The sequence below is a fragment of the Anas platyrhynchos genome, chromosome 1 (genome assembly GCF_047663525.1).
Source record: "Anas platyrhynchos isolate ZD024472 breed Pekin duck chromosome 1, IASCAAS_PekinDuck_T2T, whole genome shotgun sequence".
NCBI lineage: Eukaryota > Metazoa > Chordata > Aves > Anseriformes > Anatidae > Anas > Anas platyrhynchos.
Genome location: NC_092587.1, coordinates 181539069 through 181563535, shown reverse-complemented (window position 1 = coordinate 181563535; position 24467 = coordinate 181539069). Strand labels below are relative to the sequence as shown.

Sequence of the window (24467 nt, the reverse complement as noted above, 5' to 3'; positions counted from 1 at the left end):
CTGGACATGAAGCAGCTGTGTAACTTTAGGCACCCCATGCCAGAAGAATCTCATATGCCTGCCAGATGGGCAGGGTCTTTTGGACTTGCTTCCTGAGCTTCTGAGTCCAGACTCTCTTTAAACGGCACTTCAGGAATTTCAGTCTGTTTTTGTCTACCACCATTGCAAGATAGAGGTGGGATCTCTTTGTGGCAGAGTAGACAAAGCCCCTTTTACTCATATTGAAAGTACTTCATCACCTAACCTATGTGATTTGCTTACCTTCCAACACCTAATGGGAACTATTTTCAGCAAAAACAGGATTAATCTGCTAGTTTGGCACAGCACATTGAGAGACCCTATTTCTTCAGAAAATGAGAAAAACACAAATGAGACAGTCTTCTCTGTTGACATCAAGGGACAGGATACAAAGTGATTGGACAGGATGTAATGTTCCCTGATCTTGTTATGACTTATGAGCTCCAGACCCTAAAAAAGTAGCCAAGACGCTGTGTTTGCTTGCTAGACCATAGGAATACAGCAGAAAAGCATTTTATCTTATCAAGGGTTTCCCTGCTGTGTTCCTCAATATTCTGGAACGATCCATCCATTTTTTCCCTTTTATCAAGTGCTTTTCCTGAAATGCTTGCTTCTTCTTGAAATTATTTTCCTTTGGTGCTACAGATTCTTCTGCAAAACTTATCTGATCCAGGAAGTGATCTATCTGCAGCACTGATTTCCACAGTGATACAGAGAATGAAACTGCCTATTGTCTCCTCTCCATCAGAATTTCTTTTCTTCATTTTCTTAGGAAGAAACCAGATCACTCAAGAAATATGAACCTGAAAATGAGGAAAAGAAATGGGACAAAAAATGTACATGTTATTTTTCCCCCTTAAGATCTAATATTTAAAAAAAATTTCATGCCATTTTCAAGTTATATAGATATTTTTGATAAAAAAAATATTTTTTTTTTAATGAAAAAACATAAAAGTAATTCATGATAAAAATGGGATCTTGCTGAGCTAAGTAGAAGCATACATATATACAAACCCACACTGCATATCCTTGGTGGTTATTTTACTTTTAAGAAATAATCTCCTTAAATCCCCTCCTTCCCCCAGTTCTGGATTTTTTTTTTTTCTTTTTTTTTTTTTTCTCCTTGTGTAAATAATTTTATTCTTGCCAGAATTGATTCTATGTCCACATTTATATGAGTCAGAGATTAGAAAATATACCAGTAGGTTTGTTGTGTTTCTTGGACAGTGGCCATATGTTACAAAGTGTTTTAATAGGGTAATGTAGCTTGTTTCATTTCAATTTTATTCCAGTCAAAAAACACAACAATCATTTTACAAGTACGCTTAGATAGATGTTCATTTTTCTATCAGCCCAAGTTTAAACAGTTTTCTCACTAGAAATTCTAAAAGTAATTCTTTTATTGGCAAATGGTAGTGGCTTTCCTTAGGCAAATATGGACATATCCTATGGACATTCAAGTCTTTTGTCTAGCATAGAAAATAAACATGTTCATATTTAAAATTATTTGTAATTTGTGAGCTTAGTAAATTAAATGGACATTGCATAATAATTTCTCATAGCCAATTTAACACATACGTAGTTGCTCTGGCCATTTCAATATGTCTTAAAACATATCTGTTGATGAAATCATAACTTTGCCAAGAAAAAAAATGAACAGTAGATCATTTGCTTTAGACCCTTGCCTTTTTTTTTTCAGTCAAAACCTTTTCTTGGCCAGAATCAATACATAAAGCTTATAAACTCCATTTAAAATCTTGGTTTTGTGCTTTGATGGACCTAGTATACCACTTATAGTATTGGCTTTCATTTATAATTACATTCTCCTATCTTTCTGAATTTTATTTTCATTTACATTTGTAGTTCAAAAACAGCATAAGAAAAAATAGAGATTTCAAATTTTTCAAAAAAAAAAAAAAAGGAAAAAAAAAGGGAAAAAAAAAAAAGAAGAAACCCAGGAAACACAAAAACAATCCAAAACACCCAGCCAAAACTTGACAACCTTTTCCCTCTAAAGTTAATAACAATATTCCCATTTACTTTGAGTGCTTATTGGCTCAGCTACTAAAATGCATGCAATGCCATGGCCAAGTCATTATTTCCATGCAGAGCATTATACTCTAAATGTGAAGGAGTACACTGAAGTAGAAACAACACATGACCACATCTACACGAAATAAGCATCAGATAAAGGTTTCTAAGAGTTGAACACTGAAGCAGTGACATTCTGGAACAGTTTTAAAATCAGAGTCTGGGAAAAATACAAACCCAAACCTGACTAGTCTTAAGGTAGAGCTTGATCCACTGTTAAAGAGAAATCAAGTATGTTTCTTTCCTGCATTAGATGCACAGAACCTCATTCATATCTGACTCAGGAAACAACAAACCAAACCAACCTACACCCTCCTTGCCCTCCAAATTCAATAATTTCGGAATGGAGTTGGGACCACAAAGCATATTAAACAACTCTTTGCAGTCCATCGAAGAGACATTTACTTTTTTTTTTTCTTTCTTTCAAATAGCAAAACAAACAAAAAAACAAAAAAACATCAGAAAAAAAATTATGAGTGCCAAACATAGGACTCATAAAAAATATGGTTGCTAAATTTAGACAGAAATTGGAATTCTTGAGGCTTAGTTTCTGTTTAACTTTGGCACAATAAAATTTTGGACTGTTGCATCTAACTTTGTATTCCTGTAGTCTTCCTGGAAGAAGAATTAGAAATGCTGTCAAGATTGTGTGATCAAAATTGTTTTCATAGTCCAAATTTATAGTTAGCTAGAAACATGTGTTTTGAAATTTATATTTTCTCACAAAAAACAAACAAACAAACAAAAAAAACTATATTTACCAAATGTAAACCTGAAAAAAAAAAAAACAACACAAAAAACAAACAACCCAAACCCAATTCCTAAAGCTTTTATTAAACTTAAGTAGTTCAAAATTATTAGAGTATTCACCAGTGAATTGGCATGAGCAAACACTTTCCTAGTACATCTCAAAATTCATGTTTCTTACCAGGCATTATTCATATACATATTCACATATATACACAATTTTCTTCAGAATCTGTGAGAAAACATTTGTTCTTCAAGGGAGACCGCAGTAATGACTGCAAATCCAGTTTAGTTAGTGACTTTTCAAGCTATATGGATTCATTTTGATGCATTGTACAAGTTTTTGACTAGACCATTTATACATGTACATAGCTACTATATTAAGTTCTCTGTATTCCTATGAGGTGTAGCAAGGCAGATTCTACTAAGCACAATCAAATTACAGATTTCATTATAAAAAAATGTTTCCTGTCAAGAAAAATGCTAATGTTATTTGCATAATTACAATACCCATACAAATACTGTGACTGGTTTATATTTGGGTAAAAATATAGAGAAGAAAAATTACTGTGTGCAGCGTCAGCATAAATCACTCTTCTTAGTGTTTTGTTTTGAAACAGGGGAGAGTTCCTCATCCAAATATACATATATATATATATATATTTGGTATATACATATATATATTTGGTAATTTAAAATTGCATGCAATTTTTTCCTATGTAATTTGAGAATATCTCTTCTCAAAATGTTTTTCATGTGTTCTCTCTATCGTGGAGGGAAGAAAATAAATCAAATTTTTTTCAGGATGGAGCATTTTTAGAAGACACTCATGCCATTGGCAGCTACTTATTGATGAAGAGCCTATCTGGAACATATGATACTAAATATCAAGTGTGCAAACTCGAAGAAGAGATGACTACACAAGAAAAAGAAGACTGAAATTTGGCAACAATTAAGATTTTCTTTCTTTCTTTCTTTCTTTCTTTCTTTCTTTCTTTCTTTCTTTCTTTCTTTCTTTCTTTCTTTCTTTCTTTCTTTCTCTCTCTCTCTCTCTCTCTCTCTCTCTCTCTCTCTCTCTTTCTCTCTTTCTCTCTTTCTCTTTCTCTCTTTCTCTCTTTCTCTCTTTCTTCCTTTCTTCCTCCCCCTCCCCCTCCCCCTCCCCCTCCCCCTCCCCCTCCCCCTCCCCCTCCCCCTCCCCCTCCCCCTCCCCCTCCCTCTCCCTCTCCCTCTCCCTCTCCCTCTCCCTCTTCCTTCTCATTGACCCCAATGAAAGGGATCAATGGAAGCCAATTAATATACCTAAAATTGCAATATACAAATTTTGATCAAATTATCTTTGAGAAAAGTGTCTCAGGGATAGCATGACATGGAAAAGTCTGACACAGAAAAACCCTTTCATTTACAGCAGCTAACCTGCATGTGGGATATACAACAAAATATTCAATTGTTATTTTATGATCTATATAAGATTTGGTAGTGAGTTCAGTCTCTTGTCAGAACCTGTTCAGTCAGTCTCAGATGTAGATGACAGTGTCTGATATCATCTTTGAGATCTTTGTGGCAGTCTGCAGGCACAGACTAGAAGTGTGCCCTAAGTATAACCTCTAGACTACATGAGGAACAGATTTTATTATCTATTATACTAATGGAAATGTGGAGGAACTGCTGAGGTCATTGGGGTGGAAGCTAGACCTGACATAGCTACGTTTGTTTGCGTCCATCTACAGCCACACATAAATGTCTGTCAAAAGAAGCTGGTATTTCTGAAGCTACTAGGATGGTCCCTTGGCTTACATAAATTGGTGGCATTTTTGTGATCCAGGCCTGAGGCAATAATCAAGATCTACATTTGATGATTTGTTTTGCATTCCATCTCCAAAGCTGCTAGGAAAAGAAGAAGGTGAATTCTACAAATAGTTGAATTAAAGTGTGATTGAGAGATGTAACGATCCTGAGCATAACATTCAGTTGCTCCTTTGAAGTTTGTTTATAGACCTATCAGGCCAAAATGCAGAAGATATTTTCCAACATTCATGTCTGATCAAGTCAGAGTTTCTCATCTACTAAGCGATTTTTTTTACTTGATTTACTTTCAGCTGGATGTGCCAAATAGTCTCCACCTAGATAGCATGATTCCTCTTTATGATATCAGAAAGCTTTGTGTCTCAAAATATTGAATTTCAAAGATATGTGAGGAAGAAATCTTTTGCACATGATTTCCATTAAAAAAATACTTGGAGATTATTCAGCATTCAATGAAACCATGATCATGCATCCGCATTTGCAATCTGTAACCATTCTTAGTCACAAAGGCAAACACGGGAACCATTTTATTAAAGCAAATGTTGCAGACTGTAATGGCAAAATATGGACAAAGGCAAATACATTTGCTTTTTTCTTAGAAATTATATTAATTATATTAATTCATAGCCTTGAGCTTCAGAAATTGTATGAACAAAATGTGAACAATATGAACAATTTTTTGAATTGTAGAAATTGTATGAACAATACAATGTCATGAGAACGATAATTATTAATAAATTAACTATTTATACCCCAAATAAAAACCCTAACAATCCATAATATTTGGTTTATAAAAACAGACATTGGAGTTCATTGTTTCATTAGTTTTCTACCTTACATCCTCCATTATTTTTGTTTTCCTGCCCTGCAAAGACTTGTCCTCATGCAAAGAATTGGTCAACAGATGTAGACTGTGGAGAAACCAACAAAATGTGTTGTGTGTTGATTTCCTATGCATGATTCCTTGATGTTTTGTCTGTGGGTGATCAAAAGTGTTGGTAAACATGGTAGGACAATTTTATGACATGCAGAAGATATTATGTCAGGAAAAGGCCAACACCAGAAACCCATTTCCTTTGAAGTCTCCAGAGCTGAAAAATGTGAACAGTGTCACTTTGTCAACCTCAAGCTGACATCTGAAACTTTCAGCAGGTGGTCACCACATTGGAGGACTTATTTATTTATTTATTTTTAATGGATCGTAAGTTTGAACTACCTTACAGCTCAATGATGTTTCTAATCTGATTCTTGAATTTGTTGCCTTACCTACATTATTGCCTGTGTGTGGCTCAGAATCCCCTGGAGACCCTGGAGGTGAGATTTTTTCATGCTTTTAAAATATCCCCAACTGTCTTATTAATTAATTAATTAATTAATTAATTTATTTATTTATACGTAATCTTCCTCTCTTCATGTATCATGTATGAGTTCATCCTGTAGGAGCTACTTAGGCAGTTTCAGCCACTGGAATCATGTGTATTTCATCACACCTGAATCTTTATTCTTAAATCAGTATGCTCAACAAGATTTTGTCTCTGATCAACTTGTTGTACCCCATTATTCATAACAGGATGCAAATGGGGAGCATTACCAGTTGAAGGAAATTTATTGTGCACAGTGTGCACACATTTAGAAGTATGGCAAGAATGAGTAGTGATTGTTATGTCTATCAATTAGAAGATGAAGGTTATTATAATATGAGGAAACACCAAAAGAATTTTATATGCCTGCAGTAGAAGAAGAATAAGAGAAAAGGCATGATTAAAGATTTTTAGTATCTTGAAATTTGTAGTTTACATAATCTTCCTTTACTGGAAAGCTATGTCACATTGGTCTGAGATACCAGGAAATCATACCTATTTATCCACAGGAGTCTTAGATCTCATTCATTCTATCGTACCATTCATTCAGAGAACTGTCTGAACAGCCTCATGTGTTTTGACAGTTACTAGAATAGATATAACAAACTGTTCAGACAGATTTTCTTTCTTTGAGCACCAGACTACTCTTCTACAGCCCTAGAATTCATGATAACGTTAATAAACCTAACTATGAAAATCACCACAGCTGTTAAGAAAATCCCTTTCTTGCCCACTAGCTAAAACTAGACATGTTTATCTGATAATTTGAAACGCATTGACTTTCCAACCAATTAACCTTTCTTGGGCCTGTCAACGTTTTAAATAACGAGATACTACATGGAATCACAGAATGGTTGAAGTTAGTGAAGTTAGAAGGAACCTCTGGAGATCATCTAGTCCAATCTCCCAGCTCAATAAAGGTCACCTGGAGCATGTTGCACAGTATCACATCCAGGTGGTTTTTGAATGTCTCCAGAAAAGGAGACAATCTTTCTGGACAACATGTTCCAGTGCTCTATCACCCTTAGAGTAAAATTTTTCCTCATATTCAGATGGAGCTTCCTGTGTTTCAGTTTGTGTCCATTGTTATCAGGACATTGCTCTTGTCTTTTTGCTGGGCAGTAATGAGAAGAGTCTGGCCCCATCCTCTTGACACCTGCTCTTGAGATATTTGTATACATTTATAAGATTCCCTCTCAACCTTCTCTTCTCTAGGCAAAACAGACCCAGCTTTCTCAGCCTTTCCTTGTGAGATGTTCCAGTCCTGTTATCATCTTCGTAGCCCTCTGCTGGACTCTATCTAGGAGCTCCATATCCCTCTTGTACTGGGGAGCCCAGAACTGGACATAATACTCCAGATGTGGCCTCACCAGGACTGAGGAGAGGGGGAGAATCACCTCCCTTGACATGTTAGCAACACTCTTCTGAATGCAACCACGGATACTATTGGCCTGTTGGCCTTCTTGGCCACAAGAGCACATTGCTGCCTCGTGGTTAACTTGTTGTCATCAGTACTCTCAGGTTCTTCTCTGCAGAGCTGCCTTCCAGCAGGTCAGCCCTCAGGCTGTACTAGTGCATGGGGTTATTCCTCCCGAGGTGCAGGACCCTGATTTTGCCTTTGTTGAATTTTATGAAGTTCCTCTTTGCTCAACTCTCCAGCCTGTCCAGGTCTCTCTGAAGGCACAGCCTTCTGCTCTATCAGCTACTTCTTCCAATTTTGTATTATTGGCAAACTTGCTGAGGCTGTACTCTACCTCTTCATCCAGGCCACTGATGAAGTTGAACAAGACTAGTCTCAGTATGGACCCCTGGGAGACACTGTTAGCTACAGGCCTCCAATTAGACTCAGCACCACTGATCACAGCTCTGAGCTCTGGCATCCAACCTGTTCTCAATCCACCTCACTGTCTGCTCATCTAATCCATACTTCCTGATCTTACCTATAAGGATGCTGTGGAAGATGGTGTCAACAGCTTTGCTGAAATCAAGATAGGCAAAATCCACTGCTCTCTTCATCTACCCAGCCAGTCATTACATCATAGGAGGTTATCAGATTGTTAAGCATGGTTTCCCCTTGGTGAGTCCATGCTAACTACTCCTGATCACCTTATTTTTCCTCCACATGCTTAGAGATGACCTCCAGGATGAGATGCTCCATCAGCTTTCCAGGGGTGGAGGTGAAGTTGAAAGGGCTGTAGTTTCCTTAGTCCTTGACCTTTTGGAAGATTGGAGTGACACTAACTTTCTTTCAATCCTGAGACACCTCCCTTGTTCTCCATGATGATGGAAAGTTGCTTAGTAATAACAGCCATCTCCCTCAGCACTCGTGGTTGCATCCCATTTGGGCCCATGGATTTGTGGGTGTCAGGTTTGCTTAAACGCTTTGTAACCTGATTCTCCTCAACAAAGGGGAAGTCTTCCTTTCTCCAGACATTCTCTCTTGTCTTCAGGGTCTGGGATTCCTGAAGGCTGGCCTTAAAAGTAAAAACTGAAGCAAAGACGGCATTCAGTAGTTCTGCTTTCTCTGTATCCTTTGTCCCCAGCACATCCACCTTATTCAGCAGTAGGCCTATGTTTTCCCTAGTATTCCTCTTGCTACTGAAGTATTTGAAGAAGCCCTTCTGTCCTTGACATCCCTTTGCTTGACTTACTAATGCATATGCAACAATCTTGATTCTAGAGGAAGTGATCCTTTAATATTAGCCATCTCTTTTGGACCCCTCTTCCTTGCAGAGCCCCAATCCATGGGATTCATCCACGTAGCTTCCAATCCTACTTATTGTCCCACTTCTTCCATGCAGGATCCTGAACTTCACCATCTTATGGTCACTGAAGCCAAGGCTAGCACCAACTTGTCTCCAACCAATGATTATCTCTAATGTTATAAATACTGGAGATTATTATAAAATTCCCAAGCAGAATGTTTGTCTTAGAAATAAGATATGAGAGATGTGACTGGATCTGAAAAAGGAAGGAAAATTAAATTTGGAAAAAGGTACCAAAACAACTTTTTCAGCATACATGTAGTAAATGCCATGTAGAGCTGCCTCTGGAGAGAAAACTGAAGTGATACAAGCTAGGAGAGTGAGAGAAGAGCAAGGGAGAAAAAGGTATAAATTAAGTATTGCATTGGTTTAATTGAATTACATCAGGATTGGATCTATCTTCTGATTAACTCATTGGACCTATCTTCTGGTTAACTCATCAAGTAATGGAAATGCTTTCTCAAAGCCAAAGTTCTTCAAGGGATACTACAGACACTGCTTTTCTGTGCCACACTTCTGGAGGATTGTAGCTTTTCATTTCTTCCAGATAAAAAGCAGAGCAAAAGCCTCCATCTCTTAAAGTCGTTTTTCCATTACCTTTACTCCTTATAAAGTCTGCTTTACATAACTCTTTTTTTCTTCTCTCATTTGCATGAAGTATTCTTTACTCTGTGGTGTGTGTGTAGGAATGAAAAAAGATGGGATGCAGATTTCTTTCTTTGGATTCATGGTGAGAGATTGAGGCCTCTCAACCGTCTTCATTGCACTTTTTATAAAACTTTCACTTCAACAGAAACTTTTATTTTTAGACTAAAATATACCATAGAGACCTTGTCTATAACTGAAGTTGAAGTGGGATGCTGAATGCTGCCAACTTTCCAAAACCTAAAGAAAAATCAGGTACATTACTGTTTGGCTAGTCCTGCTCAAATACTTCTTCTCAGTACACTTAAAAAGAATTTTCCTAGGAAAATGTTCTACAGCACTATAAATCTTAATAGATATTAAAAGCCCTACATTGATCACGGAAGTGAGATCGTGCAGACCATGGAGAATGGATTTCTGAGGGTAGGCCAGAGAATAGAATACAGTGTCTGTGATTTTACAGATTTTGTATGTTTTACAAAGATAGTACTGAAGAATGTATTACAATGTCCTGTAATATACACTTGTTTCCAGAGTTGTCTTTGTGCTCTGAAATTATGCATCAGATATATGACCATGCCTTATCTTTTTGCAAATTTTGTTTCCTGAATATTTCTCTGTCTTGCTGTGAATTTATTTCACCATTCTGTTGAAATTCTGGATTTCTGGACAAGGTCTGTTGTAGAGCAGTGTTAGTGCCATAGTTGTACATTTCTCACAAGGGTCATTAAATGTATCTGGAAGACATGCTGGAGACTACAGTCTGGTCTTTGACCCATGTAATTTTGCTTAAGCAATAAGAAGGCAGCAATGGATTACTTGTAGACTTTATAAAAACAGATAAGGTCACATTAAAATGCTTTTATTCATTGCTACAAAAAAAAAAAAAAAAAAAAAAAAAGATATGAGAGGTTCATCAATTTAAATGGAAATCAATAGAGGGTATTGGCAAGCTGAACTGAATTCAAAGGATTTCCAAATAAATTTTCATTCCAAGTCTTGGCCTGTGGCCATCTAAAATAGTGATCTTTCATGAATAAGTATACCAATAGCTTGCGATGGGCTGTTAGTCCTGATTATGGGAACTAAAATGAACACTCAAATTTTCAAGTGGAGTGAAAATAAGCACTCAAAATTTGATTTGTAAATTCCTTAACAGGTGGTTTATCTTAACCACAGTATCAATAGGACGATTTCTTCTGACATGTAAATTGGGGGTAGCAAAACAGACAATTTCCCAGATACTTGCAGATGTTTGAAGACTAGTGGGTCTCTGACTCCATTAAAGAAAAGCTTCGAAGCTTCTTGAAAAATGTAATGTTTGCATTGGGAACTTGATCTCTCAAACAAAATGGCTGGCCATTGTTTGGCATCAAAAGGAGTCTCAGCGGCAAGAGTCCTTATGATGATATCTTCAGCTGGATAAGCCATGGTCCTAAATGGCTACCTCAGAACACGCATAATTCATTCCTATCAATTAACTTAATTACATATATATGTCTCTTAAATATCCTAACCACATACAAAAGGCTTTCCTGTGTAGCAGTAGTTTCTATTGACTATTTATAAATAACTTATCTGTGCGCTATTTGATCAATTCCATGGTAGGAATTACCTGGGAAAATCTGACACTGCATCCAGGATGTCTGTCAACACATTAAACCATAAAAATCAGACTAACATAACAGGATCTACCTAAGTAATCTATAGAATTGCCCTGAGTTCCCCAAACATCCAACTATGAAGTTAATGTGGACATTAATCAATCACCTAATTTAGGATTGATTTGTTGTCTCAGACTAGGATATTGTCTCATCCATGTAACTGATAAGCTGTGGAGTTTCTGGACTACCTGAAGAATTAGTGGCTTAAGTGCATTGAGTGTATATACATATGGCTACAGTCCTAATACTCAGCTACAAGCGAGTAACAAACTTGAATTTCATACTTACAAGTCACTTGCAAGCTAAGTTCCATACCTATTGATACTTTTGTAAAGTTGGAAATGAATACTGTCAAGTTTGAACTAAATGTATTCTTACAGTCGTGCTTGTTAGGAAACAGGAAGAAAATCATATCAAAAGTTATCAGATATGATAGCATGTATCATACAAATACCCAGTAAATCTTTCTGATCATAAAGGGAAGACTTCAGATTTTAAAACAATACCATGACTGAGGTCTGTATATGTTAGATGAATTTTCCAAGCAAGTTGAAGCTATGCCATGAGTTAAAAACTGTTGGTTGCTTTAGTATTTAATTTGCTTAAGTTGCTTAGCTAAAAGAGAATTGGATGAAGTACAGCAGAAACAAACAAACAAACAAATGATCCAGAGAAGGCAACAAAGTTCCTTGCTAAGATAAGCAGGCATTCTTCCTAGCAGTATCCTAGTGGACTGCAGTAGAAGGGAGCATTGCTGTAGACATGTTGACATCTCTACCTGAAAGAAATTTGTTAACAAATTCTTGTGACAATCATGACTGAATTTATTGCTTGACCTGAAACGTATCCTTTTAGCAGACAAGAAGCTGTGCTAAGAGCAGACACCTCTACTAATCATTCCTCTGATTTGGGATCTGAAAAAGTAATGCAGAGGTTAAAAGATAAATCCTGAAAAATACATCGACAATATTATAAGAGTTTTATAATATATTAAATTTGTGCAGAACCCACAACTGGACAGTCCATGATAAATTCAATCTCACTTTAAGCTGCCTAGCTTTGAAGAAAAGACCCAGAGACAGAGACACAAAGACTAAATATACTCTTCTCCCTTTAGTAGCATACTGAAGAGCAGACAGTGAGCAGTACAGAACTTATCCTGACAATTCTCAGGTTTGAGCATGAACTTGGGATTTCTGTTAGCGCTGTGCATGAACTTATAGCACAGAGACAAATAACAATTCCTATTCTCACAGAATACCTATAATTTAGAATTGAACAAGCTTACCCTTGACTTCAGAAAATTTGAGGAAATCAGTGCACATATTGGAACACTTTCCCAGCATGAAGTTGTATTAGTAGTCTCAAGGTAACTGCAAAACTGTTTTGATATTTCTATGACAAAAATAAGCTCAGAAGACCTTGGGAAGGATCCTGAGGTAAACTGAAAAAAAAAAAAAAGATCATGGATAGGAGATTCTTGGTCTCAAAATTTGAATCAAAGTTACCTATAAAATACCTGGCATATGAAATCGAAAGTATAACTGTGGAAATCGGGCTGGAAGAGCTGTAATGGGAGAGCTGTCCATGTAAAATAAGTTTTTTCATTGTCACTGACTTGTACAAAAATTATACATTTCCTTTTGCAGTTCAGTGATGAAAAAACTCATCTTGCAATCCTGATAGTAAATAAAGAAGCAACAAGAAAGCTCATTGCTAACATGTCTTGAAGAAAAGTGTCCTGGTTTCAGTCAGGACAGAGTTAATTTTCCTCCTAGTAGCTGGTAGGGTGTTATGTTTTGGACTAGGATGAGAAGAGTGCTGATAACATGCTGATGTTTTAATTGTTGCAGAGCGGTGCTTACACCAAGACAAGGACTTTTCAGCTTCTCTGTCCTGCCAGCGGGCAGGCTGGAGGTGCAGCAAGAGCTGGGAGGGTACAGATGCAGGACAGCTGACCCAAACTGGCCAAAGGGGTATTCCATACCATCTGATGTCATACTAAACAATATATAGGGGTGGCTAGCTGGGGTGGAGGGGCCGGATACTCATGGTTAGGCTGGGTATCGCTCAGCGGGTGGTGAGCATTTGCATTGTGCATCACTTGTTTCGTACACATTATTAGTAGTAGTACTATTATCATCATTATTGTTATTATTATTATTGTTATTATTATTTTCCTGTCTTAATAAACTGTCTGTATCTCAACTCACAGGTTTCACTTTCCCATTTCTTTCCCCCATCCCAGAGAAGGCAGGGGGAAGGTGAGCAATTGGCTGTGTGGTGTTTAGCTGCTGGCCGGGTTAAGCCACAACAAAAAGAAAGTATGTTAATGATCTGAAAACACTTTGTATATTATGACAGTAGCTTTTTGTCCGTGGTTGGTCATATAAAACACCAGCGTATGTGTAAAAGTTTTTTTTTCTCTTTTTTTTTTTCGCCAGTTCTACTTGTTGAAGTTTTTATTTTATTGCTTTTAAAAATTATTACTATTACTATTATTATTACTACTATTATTATTATTACGATTATTATTATTATTAATTGTTATTATTATTTAATCTTATTGCTTGCTTGTTTGTTTATTTGTTTATTTATTTATTTATATATTTTAATTCTGGAAATTATTAGTAAATGCTGCCAAATATGTTCTATGCATATTCACAAAGATAAAATATTTTCCACCATTGCTCTCTTTAAAAATGCAAGACAAATTTGAAGTTTACACACCTCTTCATCTTGGACTAAAATTGCAGATGGATGCTTAAGATCCTGTAAAATGACATGTCCACCAAAAGACATTGTCCAGACTCCTCCTGCCATCAGTATGGCAGTATTCTCCATCTCTGCACCACTCCAATGGTGGGATGATCTTTGTGCTGCCACGCAGCAAAAAAACATTTAGAACAATGAGTAATAATAATATTTCATAGATTTTTTCAGTTCAGCAAGTTCCCTGACCCAATTTATGAACTAGCTGGAAAAAGACAAGGGCTGACACCAAGACATAAGTAACAGGCAGTTTCACTTTGATTCCTTCTGTGGCAGTACCAGATTCTTAATATATTTGTCACAATACATCTTCAGGGCACTAAACCAGATCCTCAACCAAATATATATTTCCTGAGTATGTGTTAATGGGCCTAGAAAGCCGGGAGGAAAGGATAGTAAAGAAGCAATATAGTTTTGGGAGGAAACGGAAGAAAGGAAACAACCAAATGTTGGGCCACAGATAAAAGACTGATTTGGAAAGTATTGTTAAAAATTGTACTTGCAAAGCTTTGTATGGGCTGCACTGTAAATCAGCAAGTCTGCATAAAGAGATCAGTATTTCTTTCTAACCGCAGGCAACTCTGAAACGTCCTGACATCCAACATCTTAAAAAGTAAAATATATATATATTTTTAACTTGCATTCAATATTAGGAGTTGTTTTATTCTAATCATTATACTGATTGTTTTAGTAATTCAGTGTCTAAGAATTATTAAATTGGTTTCTAACAAGTGAATTGTGAAAGAGTAATTTTCCAACAAAACTTTTTGATCACGCTAGAAACAGAAGCTCCAATTTTATTTCATAACTTCAATTAGCCTGCCTTTATATATTTTGTTTTACAGTTCATTATGGGCTCCCAAGACTGTAGATCTTGCCCAAAAGATTATTGAAATAACATAGAGACCACAAATGATATTAAGTTTTAAGTTTCTGGCACACAAACATTTGATTTCCCAAAGTGGTTATGGAATATCCATCTTGAAAATTGCCTTTTTCATTTTGATGGATGGGATTTAAGTTTTTTTCTCAGATGAATCAATTTTTTTTTTCTTTTTTTTTTTACTGAAGTCTAGGCCTTTTAGTTGCATACGATATATGAGCGTGTTAATGCTAGACACAAAGCAAGAAACTGCTTTTTAGAAGATAAAATCCTTCCAGATTAAAACGACTTTTCAAACTTTCTAAGATAAGTAGTAGACCACTTGCAAGTGTGACAGACTACTAACCTATGTTAGTAGTTATGTTTTTAATGCAAGATTTTGTCATATGAAAAGTCATCTTTAGTACTATCTAAGCAACTTAGGATTCTGGCATACCCTGTCCTAATGGTGTTTAAATACAACAAATAAGTACAAAACCAGAAGGAGCTCCTTTGACAAAAAGCAAAGATATATTTCTGGGAGAAAATCCATCTCAGATCCTTGGAATTTCTTTGGTCTGTTTCTAATCTAAATTTTGGTTTGGTATACTGAATACCGAACTGTCTTACCTATATCATTAGCTTACTTCATTAATTGAGTAGGAGTGATAGGAAAGTATTGTAAGACTGCTAACGAAGTATAGATTTATAAAATAAAATTCAGTGTCTGTTTTAATGTAAGAAATAATTGCATGTCTAGCTGAAAGCATGTGATAAGAAATGTCCCCTGACTGTTATTAATGGAAATCTCTGCTCCTGAAATGAATCTTTTGAAGTTCCACTCTATGGTGGAAGAAGCACAGTCTGCTTTTCCTTGATTCAAAGGGGTTAAAGAGACAAAAGATGTGATACTGTATAAAACAACAGCTCTGATGGAGGAAACCAGACTCAGCTCCAGAGCAGACTGGTATGACTGTGTGACCAGTCTGCTGGGTTGTCCACATAAAAGGTCAGGTAAGTTAGTCACATACATACATGTCTTATTGTTTTCATTATTTTTCCCTCAGGTGTTTTTGTTCTTAATAAATAGTAATGTGCTTAAAGAGAGACATCTGGTTGCTGGATAACAACTGCTCCAAGCTGGTCCAGGAACATCAGAAATTAGGTCTGTTATTGTGACACAGAATTAATTGCTGGACTCTGTAGATGATGTAGGGTCTGTTCAGAGCATTGGCTGGGAGAGGAGGCTTCACATCACTTCAGAGTCCTCAGATCTCTGTGAAGTACCCGAGAAGAAGCCTGCAGGAGGCTGGGAGCTTAGTGGATTGGCAGACAAAAAGGTTTAGATCTATAGTTATTAGGTTTAATTAAGGTGAGAAACAGAGCAGAACAGGGCTGTGTTGTGTCAGTGGCAAAACTTGTGACCTTGATCTTAAGCTGTCTGACTTGAAGCCAGGGGAAAGTTCTCATGGAGTCAACGACTTTTTAAAAGTCCTTGCTTTATTGTATAGACACTAAGAGCCAAAGCACCGTGCCTTGTGCTGAGTCCTTGCATGCTACACTGTGGAAAATACTTTGCAAGGTCCAGCATTTATGGCTTCTATACCAGTTGTAAAAGTTTACCCTAAAGTTCTTGTTCTGTCTTTGCTCCCATAAAACTCCTACTGCTTTCAGCTGAATTGTGGGAAGGAGCTATATCTGATTGGTCTAGAAGGAATAGCAAGTGAAAATGAATGTTTTGGGATCCAGCCACCAGTACAAATGGGAAAGAGCTCTCAGTAGCACATGATCAGGTTCAAAGATATTAAAACACAATTTGAAACTTCTGGTGAAGATATAACAACACTTTTTAAACGATATAGTCCTTCAGAAAACTAAATATGCCAGTCATCATGTTTCTGCCAAGTTTCCCTGTACTCCAAACTCACCAACTTGTCAAATATAAGTACTGCTTCTGTGACATAGTGGGTCCTCTGAGTCACAGGCATGTGGATGAACCATGTGCTTCTGGTTAAATAAATGACTTGATTTCTGCTATCCTGTTGGACCATTTTGGTTAACAAAAGCTGAAGTATGAATCCTCTGCCATAGGAGACCAAACAACTACATGTTTTCCAACTTCTCATAGCCAGTAAGGGGAAAAATAAAACACTGCAATGTTAAATCCTATCCAACTGATTCTAAGCTTATCCAACAGGGCTTCTAGCTTCCAGATTCATACATTATCCTTTCTCCTTTTAGCATCATTTGGCAGAATGCTTGTGCAATCAAGTGGAAGATTTTGGATTCTTTGTATTTCTTTAAAAACATAAATAAGCAGAAAACAAAATCCTATTACTTATGAATACAGCACACATTTAGCTAAGTCAGGAGTTTGAATTGGAATCACAGACAGTCCATACAGGAGCAGATGTTTCAGATTAGAGAAACACTCTTCCAGTGTGAGATTTATGAGTATTTTAGTTAGCGGTTAGTTGTAATGCAACTGCCTTAGAGCGGAGATCTAGCACATGACCCAAGTGCTTGTTAGAAGGCCCATGGCAAATATTGCATCCACAAGGGGATGACCATCTATGTCACCTTAGCACTGAATATCCCTGATCTTTGTGCTGACTCTGCACAAGAAGGATGAATTTCATAAGGAACAGAAATATGAACAAACAGTGCATGAAAACTGGAGGAATTGGCTGCCACTCTGTTAAAAAGTGGCTGTAACTTCTAGATATATTTTTGATTTGAATAAAGCAATGTTTTCATTTTGAGGACCAAAACTGTTTCTTTCCTGATCTCATCATGTTAACAGTTCCACTAATTTGTTATTTCTGCAAATAACTTGTCTATGATTGAAACACTGAAAGAAACCTTCCTTTCAAGAATTCTCACTAGACCTTTGAGCTCAGTAATTATATTTAACAATTTTCTTTAGAAAACCCCACTTCTTTCTTTACAGGTTTGGAAGCTTATTCCATCTTTTGAATATCTTCAGTGCCACAGAACACCTTGACTTAAATAGAGTGGAAGAAATAGAGAACTTGTATTGATTTATTTCACAAGAACTCCAAGGGATACTTGCAAATTTTGATTGAGTTTCCTGACAAATTCTATCTTTCCCTTTTCACTTATTTAATTTCTTCTTTGGTTTCCAGTGTGGGACACCCATTTAGGATCAATCATAATTTACATATTCATATTTACCTTTTGGAAATATTGAAGTTCAGGAGCTCAAGGAAATTTGCACAATTCTTAAGAAATGGAAAACTTTAAAGCAAGACTTAGTGACTATAATCTTTATAGGACAAGATCATATGTTGCAATATGATGAGACAGATTATATCTATACACATGGAAAGAAAAACTAAAGGCATTTTTATTCTTTCTAAGAATATTCAAGGAAAAAAAAATCTTGTGTCCATGCTATCCTCCTTATTTCCTTGGTATTGTTCAGTAGCTACATCTTGTTGGAGTCCCCTTTGTGCTATCTCCATCCCAGGAACTTAATGCTTAAATAAAGCAGCTGCAATCTAAAACCAGATACTGAAAGATCTCCTGCCTTCCCAGCTCTCTCTTTGGCAAATGGGAATAGGGTGTTCACATGTATGAATTTAACTTTGAATCTGATAAATATTAGATGGCTCTTTTCACCCATTTAATTTCTTGTTTGGTTTCTAATATGTGACACTCATATGGGATCATATATTATTTAAACAGCCTTTTAAAAAAAAAAAAATTAATTTTTGGAAATAAAATTTGGATTTTTTTTTTTTCTGTCCAACTCTATATCAATGTGTTCTCCTTATGCTATAAAAGCTGCCCCTCCTATGAAAAATAAAGTTATTTTACTGAGCTGAGGCTTGTTCAGCCAGCCAAGAGCTAAACAGAGTCACCCAAACCTGTAGTAGAGCGCACCTATCAAAACAGACCTACTGATCTTCCCTCTGCTCAGTAAAGAGGACTGTGGACAGTTCTCTGGTCTTGAGGTTGAGTAATTTAAACCAGCTGCATTCATCCTATGATGTTTTCTCAGGACACTATGTGAACTGCATATTGATGTTTTGTTCTTTTTTCTTTAGGCTCAAAGTGTTTAAAGCCATGTGATGATGATGTTGCAGCCCACTGCTGTGGTCTTTTTATGGCAGGAAGGAAGGTAAATGTGTATGCTCTTGGTTGTGGTATGAAAGTTCATGGGACTGTGGGACCTGTGCAAAGGGTGCAGAGACTGATGAAGTAGGAGGGAGACAAACTTGTTACAGTCTTGTCAATACAGCTTTGTGGAAATGTTCTGCTTGTGCTTGGGCAGACAAAAGCACTTGTGTCTTGGAGACAAAAGCAGAATTAGGGATGGAAAAGTTGTGTGGGCATACAGGGGTCCAATGCTCGAATTTTTCTGTCCCTGTGTCGTTTTAGCAGGGTATACGTAGAAAAAACAAGTTAGACATAGGTTTGTTTCTTGACAGCTACCCTTGCTCATGCCTGTGCTGAGAAGCAGCTGATGGGTAGCATGATACCTTGCTGTGGAATTTTCAAACTACCTCTCTGAGTTTCTCTCTAAATGTTTGGGGTTGCACAGAGGGGATGTACAAGGAGCTGAAAATGTGGGAACTTTTGTATCTGTTTTGTGAAATCTGACTTGCTGAGTTCAGATTCTGTGATGAAGAAGAGCAGTACCTCTCTGAGGTGCTGAATAGTCTCCTATGATCATGGGTTTGATCTGCCTTGGTCTTTCCTCTAGGACCCACAAAGATAGGTCATTTAATGCCCCCAAAGGAATGTGGACAGCCAAGATATTTCAGTAAATGAGAAGGAGCCAGGTCTGCTTTTCTAATCAAGATACCAGAATATATTAGGGATAACTTTTTGTAGGTTTAGCTAAATAAAACCCAAGTATCTGCAGGATCTTAATTTTTGTATCTGATTTGTCATATCAGAACTCTCTAAAAGAAGATAAATTTAGTGTATTAATTAGGTTTTAAAAAGTCTGTAGAAATGTCTAGTTCTGAACATCTACCTCTAGCAGAGAACTCTGAAATCTATATATATGCTTCTGGTTTATGTCACTTTAAAGATTTTTAAAAGATTTTTTAAATGAACTTTTTTTTTTTTTTTTTTTTTTTTTTTTTTTTTTTTTTTACTTTGCCTCTGCCTGCCCACATTTCAATTTCAGTCTTTGTTTTCCAGGAATATACTGTCTTCCATGTTTTAGTGTGTTGGTTAAGTGATGTCACTGTAGTTTTCTTATCCCACGCAGTGTGAGTTTAACCAGAACTTCCTCGGAATTTGCTGGTATCATTGTCCATGCAGGATGGCTGATAAATTCATTTTCAGAAACGCCAAGCAGGAAAAGAAACCTCTTTGTGATTATGCAATGCTCACATGGGAAAACTGAAGCCTGTCTGTTTGTGTTGCTTCTCAAAGCAATGACAGATCTATCCGCTAAGAGGAGGTAGAAGTCTCAGAAGTCAGCACTTAAACTATTAAAGGGAATATTGTTGAAATATATAAATATATAATGAGCTAGATTTCCTTGGAAGAAAAGTTTTCAGATAATTGTATATGATTTTTCAGGAAACTACTTTTTCTGTCAGAAACAGAAAAGACCCATAACAATTTTACCCATTTTTATTCAAGACTATTCCCTTTTGTTATACCATCTTTCTAACTGGGAACAAAGCATTTTGAAATTCTAGTGAGAAACCCTTTTTCTTACAGGTACTATTAACATGGTCAAAGTATGCAGGACTGAGAACTGTAAATCACTGCTGAATGCAAGAACTCCATAGTCACTCCATCTACTCTGGGCTGGAAAATTTTGCCGGGTGCTTCAGCTGCTGAAGGAGTAGAAGGAGAACACGGGGTTACACTAATACGCCTCATTATCACTTGCCTCCCTTCTGCTCCACCTTAGAGCAGCAAGTACCTGTTCCATCCTCTCCAGGGTGAAATTCCATTTTATTTTTATTTATTTTTTTTTCCTGAATTCCAAGATGTTTGAATTGGGTTTCTCTTTGTATCTTCGTTCAGATATTTCTCAGGCACAACATAAGATTTAGGAGGACAGTGGTGCACTATACTGTTCCACATATGTTGCCATTGCATCATATGGTGCCAAAACAGAACATCAAGATGAGTTTCTCTTCATAACATGCACTGCAAATGGGATGTTTACACACATTTCCAGATCTTCATGCTGGATTAAATAATTACTTATATTAATTTCACTCTTCTCAAGGAGCAATGCTACATAGAGGGTGAACTGAAAAAACAACAGAAATGAAGAAAAAGGACAAACATACACAAGCCTTTATGGGTGTCTCTTTTGTTGCTGCATTTCAGGAGGGGGGAGCTGCAAGTCCTCAAGGGAGATCTGGGTGCAGAAGTGGGAAGGCAGATGAGAGGCTAGATGAGAGGCTAGAAGGAAATAGGGAAAAGGAAAAGAGCGTGGGGCTTGAAAACTTCTGAGGCAGGAAGAAAGTAGTTTGGAGGACATCTAATGGGATATTCTCCAGCTGGCAAAATATCTCACTGTGGTGGTGTATATGGGATATTTTTCTCCAGCTACACTATGATTTAAAGCTGAGGTGCACAAGATTTAGACATGAGAACCATCTAAATCTTTTGCTGGACTTATGCCTCAGGGAAAATTCTGCTTTATTGTGAGGCCCATGCAGCTACATTGTGAATTATCTTCTATGTCTGGAAGCCGATAGTGAGCACGTACTTTGTAAAGTCCCCACTGTAGCAGAGTCAGAAAAGACACAGCTGCACTCATTTCCTTTGAGGGTACTCCAAAAGGAAGTAAAAGTCTATTCAATTCATTGTATACTGTGATGGGTATACAATGTTATATTCTCTGGTTCCAGTAACCACAGTATCTGAAATCTTTCCCACAGTATCTGAAAATGCTAATCTAAGCAAAACTGCATCCCATCACTTGTAGAGAACATCTGTGAAATTAAATTAGTAAGTGAAAATTCTGGAAGGAGATTAATATGCAATGGCAGCTAATGGGTACACAAAAAGATTAGAAGCAGATAGATACAGCATTTAATTTTTAGTTTTTCTTCACAGTGGGGCTATTGCTGCAATATAGTGCATTTAACCATTAAATCTGGTTTACAATCTTACAAACACATCAGAGTCTTTCTCAAAGACTGTTCCCTGAATGCTTTCAAGTATAAATACAGCATGAAGAACAGTGGTGCAATATTACTTTTAAATATAGACCTATTTGTCATATATAAGAAACAGGGAAACTATACCACAATTTAGGAGTGGTTAAGTGTCTGCTTTTCGCTTGTACTATGCACAGATGACACAGAAAGCTTGACAGCATCTGCTGTTGAAGATTCCTTCACCCAATGAAGCCAACAGGAGGTAAAGGAGCAGTCAAGGTTTAAAGATATTTCATAGTCTGTAGGACTGAGTGAGATGTATTTATTTTTATTTTTATTTTATTTTTTGTATTTTTTTCACCCCACAGGGAAATAAGTGAAAATTAAGGTGCCTAAAGAATGGAAATTAAGATGCTAAATTGTTTATAATCATTTAGCTGGTGATGCTTGTGTTGTCACCTTCTCCACTTCCATGTCTACTTCCACATCCACTAAGCATAGCAGAACTTAGGTCAAGCTCACTATATCCTGGAGAGAAGAGTTTTTATTAACACATATTAATGTATGTGTCTTTAAAAATGGTGAGAAAGCAGCATTTTCAGCTGCTGCAAATGTGAACAAAATCCCATTGCTAAGTAGATTACAGGGGAGTTGATTCTGAGCCTCCTGAACTAAATAGACAGTCTCCAGCTGAATAAAATTGACTTTGGGTCAGATCCAGGAAGGCAGTAGGGAACTGTAATCAGACAGTTTAACTTATCATGATTTTGCCTCAGAAATTCTGCTCACAAAAGGCTGTCTCATCTAGACATGGAAAGACTTGGTCTCTGAACTGCTGTCTAGTAATAGATGCACTCATTTTTTGCCAATGTGAATAGCTTTTGCATTCAGTGTGAGCTAGGATCTGTGCTACTACTAAGTGTCTGGAAATTGATTAATAATGAGAATATCTTCAGTGGTATAATATGTCTTGCTTTATATGGCACTTTGCCACTTGCCACAAATTTGGACTGATGAGAGTATAATTAAGTGATAATATAATATATTTCATTTCATGCCTGTTTACCAAAAATTACAGGACAGCAGGGAATCTGAGAAAGATAATTACAAAATAAACATATCTGAATCATCACTAAAGATAGACTAATAATATTGGTTTCATCAAGAATGTTTTGAGAACAATTTCTGCTTTTCCTCATGCATTGGAAATAGGAAAAAAAAAAAGTCTACTACTGATTAAACATATTCTTCAAGGTTTATATTAATGACAGATAGAGCAGGCTAATCTCATTGTCACACTTTAATTGGGCAATGTAATACCTTGTAAAACAATCTCAGGGAGGATATTTCCAGTTTTCTTTTTAATTTTACTGCTCGTTTTTCTGAAAAATTTGTGTATTAAAGGTAAATTTATTGTTTCAGTTCTAATCAGAGTAGTTCTTCCAAAGCTATTAGTGACAGTGAACTCTTCCACAGTTTTGTGAAAAATCAGGTTACTTAATAAAGTTTATAATAAAGAATTAAGTTTCACATAATTAAAAAATAAATCTTTTCTCACCTACATTTTTAATATCCATTCAAAACAAAAAGGACAGAGGTAAGGGAGGAAAAACAGCATATAATAATAATAAAAATATCACAGTTCAAGATACCAATTGTTTATTTTTTTTAAATAAATAAAAAAAAGATATTCCATCTGGATTTCGTACTTACTGTGACTCATAACTTAACATTATGTTAAGTAACTTTTTCCTTGGAATGTGTAATAGTAAAATAAGAATAGAGGAACAGTGAGATGGAATAAACGCGGTAAGACCAAGATCCAGGTTTAACAGGACAAAGTTTATGGACATTAAAAGAATTTACAGACACATGGATGTGAGTCTAGATAATAAAATAAAAATACATCAGTGATATATTTTGTCCCAGCGTATCTTCTATTTATATAATGCGTATTAGTGATAAAGACATTGAATACAATTCCACATCAAAAATAACATTTCTGAAAGGATTGCCAGCAGATTTTATCTGTGCCACACTATATAGCACACTGATCATAGAAACATGGAATGGTTTGAGTTGGAAGGGACCTCATTTAGTTCCAACCCTCTTCCATAGGCAGGGACACCTCCCACTAGACCAGGTTGCTCAAAGCCCCGTTCTACCTGCCCTTGAACACTTCCAGGGATGGAGCATCCACAACTTTTGGTGGCAACCTGTTTCAGTGCCTCACCACCCAGTGAGTAAATAATTTCTTCCTTATATATAATCCAGACCTATGATCTTTTAGTTTAAAACCATTACTCCTTGTACTCACTACACTTCCTGACAGAGAGACCCTCCCCAGCTTTCCTCTAGGCCCCGTTAAGTGTTGGCAGACCTATAAGGTCTGCCTGGAGCCTTCTCTTCTCCAGGCTGAACAACCTCAGCTCCCTCAGCCTGTCTTCATAGGAATGTCACAGAAGAATGTCCAAATGTGCTGTAAAAATTCACCACCAACATACACTATAGTGCAGTAATGCTGGATTTATATAGCATGTGTTTCATGTGTAGTTAGGCTTCAGTAGGACGATGGAAGACAAATAAAGATGGATATAAAGTCTTGCTTTAAAAGTCCCAGTGTATGTACA

General features: G+C 36.6%; 1 long non-coding RNA gene across 2 annotated transcripts in view; it reads left to right on the top strand.

The window, feature by feature from the left end:
* The window catches only part of LOC106016738 (uncharacterized), a 151473-nt gene that overhangs the window by 114900 nt on the left and 12106 nt on the right, over positions 1 to 24467 (top strand). For both annotated transcript variants that reach the window (XR_011806453.1, XR_002401535.4), the window contains exon 3: positions 18799 to 18872. This is a non-coding gene — a long non-coding RNA (uncharacterized lncRNA). The remainder of the gene's footprint in view (positions 1 to 18798; positions 18873 to 24467) is intronic.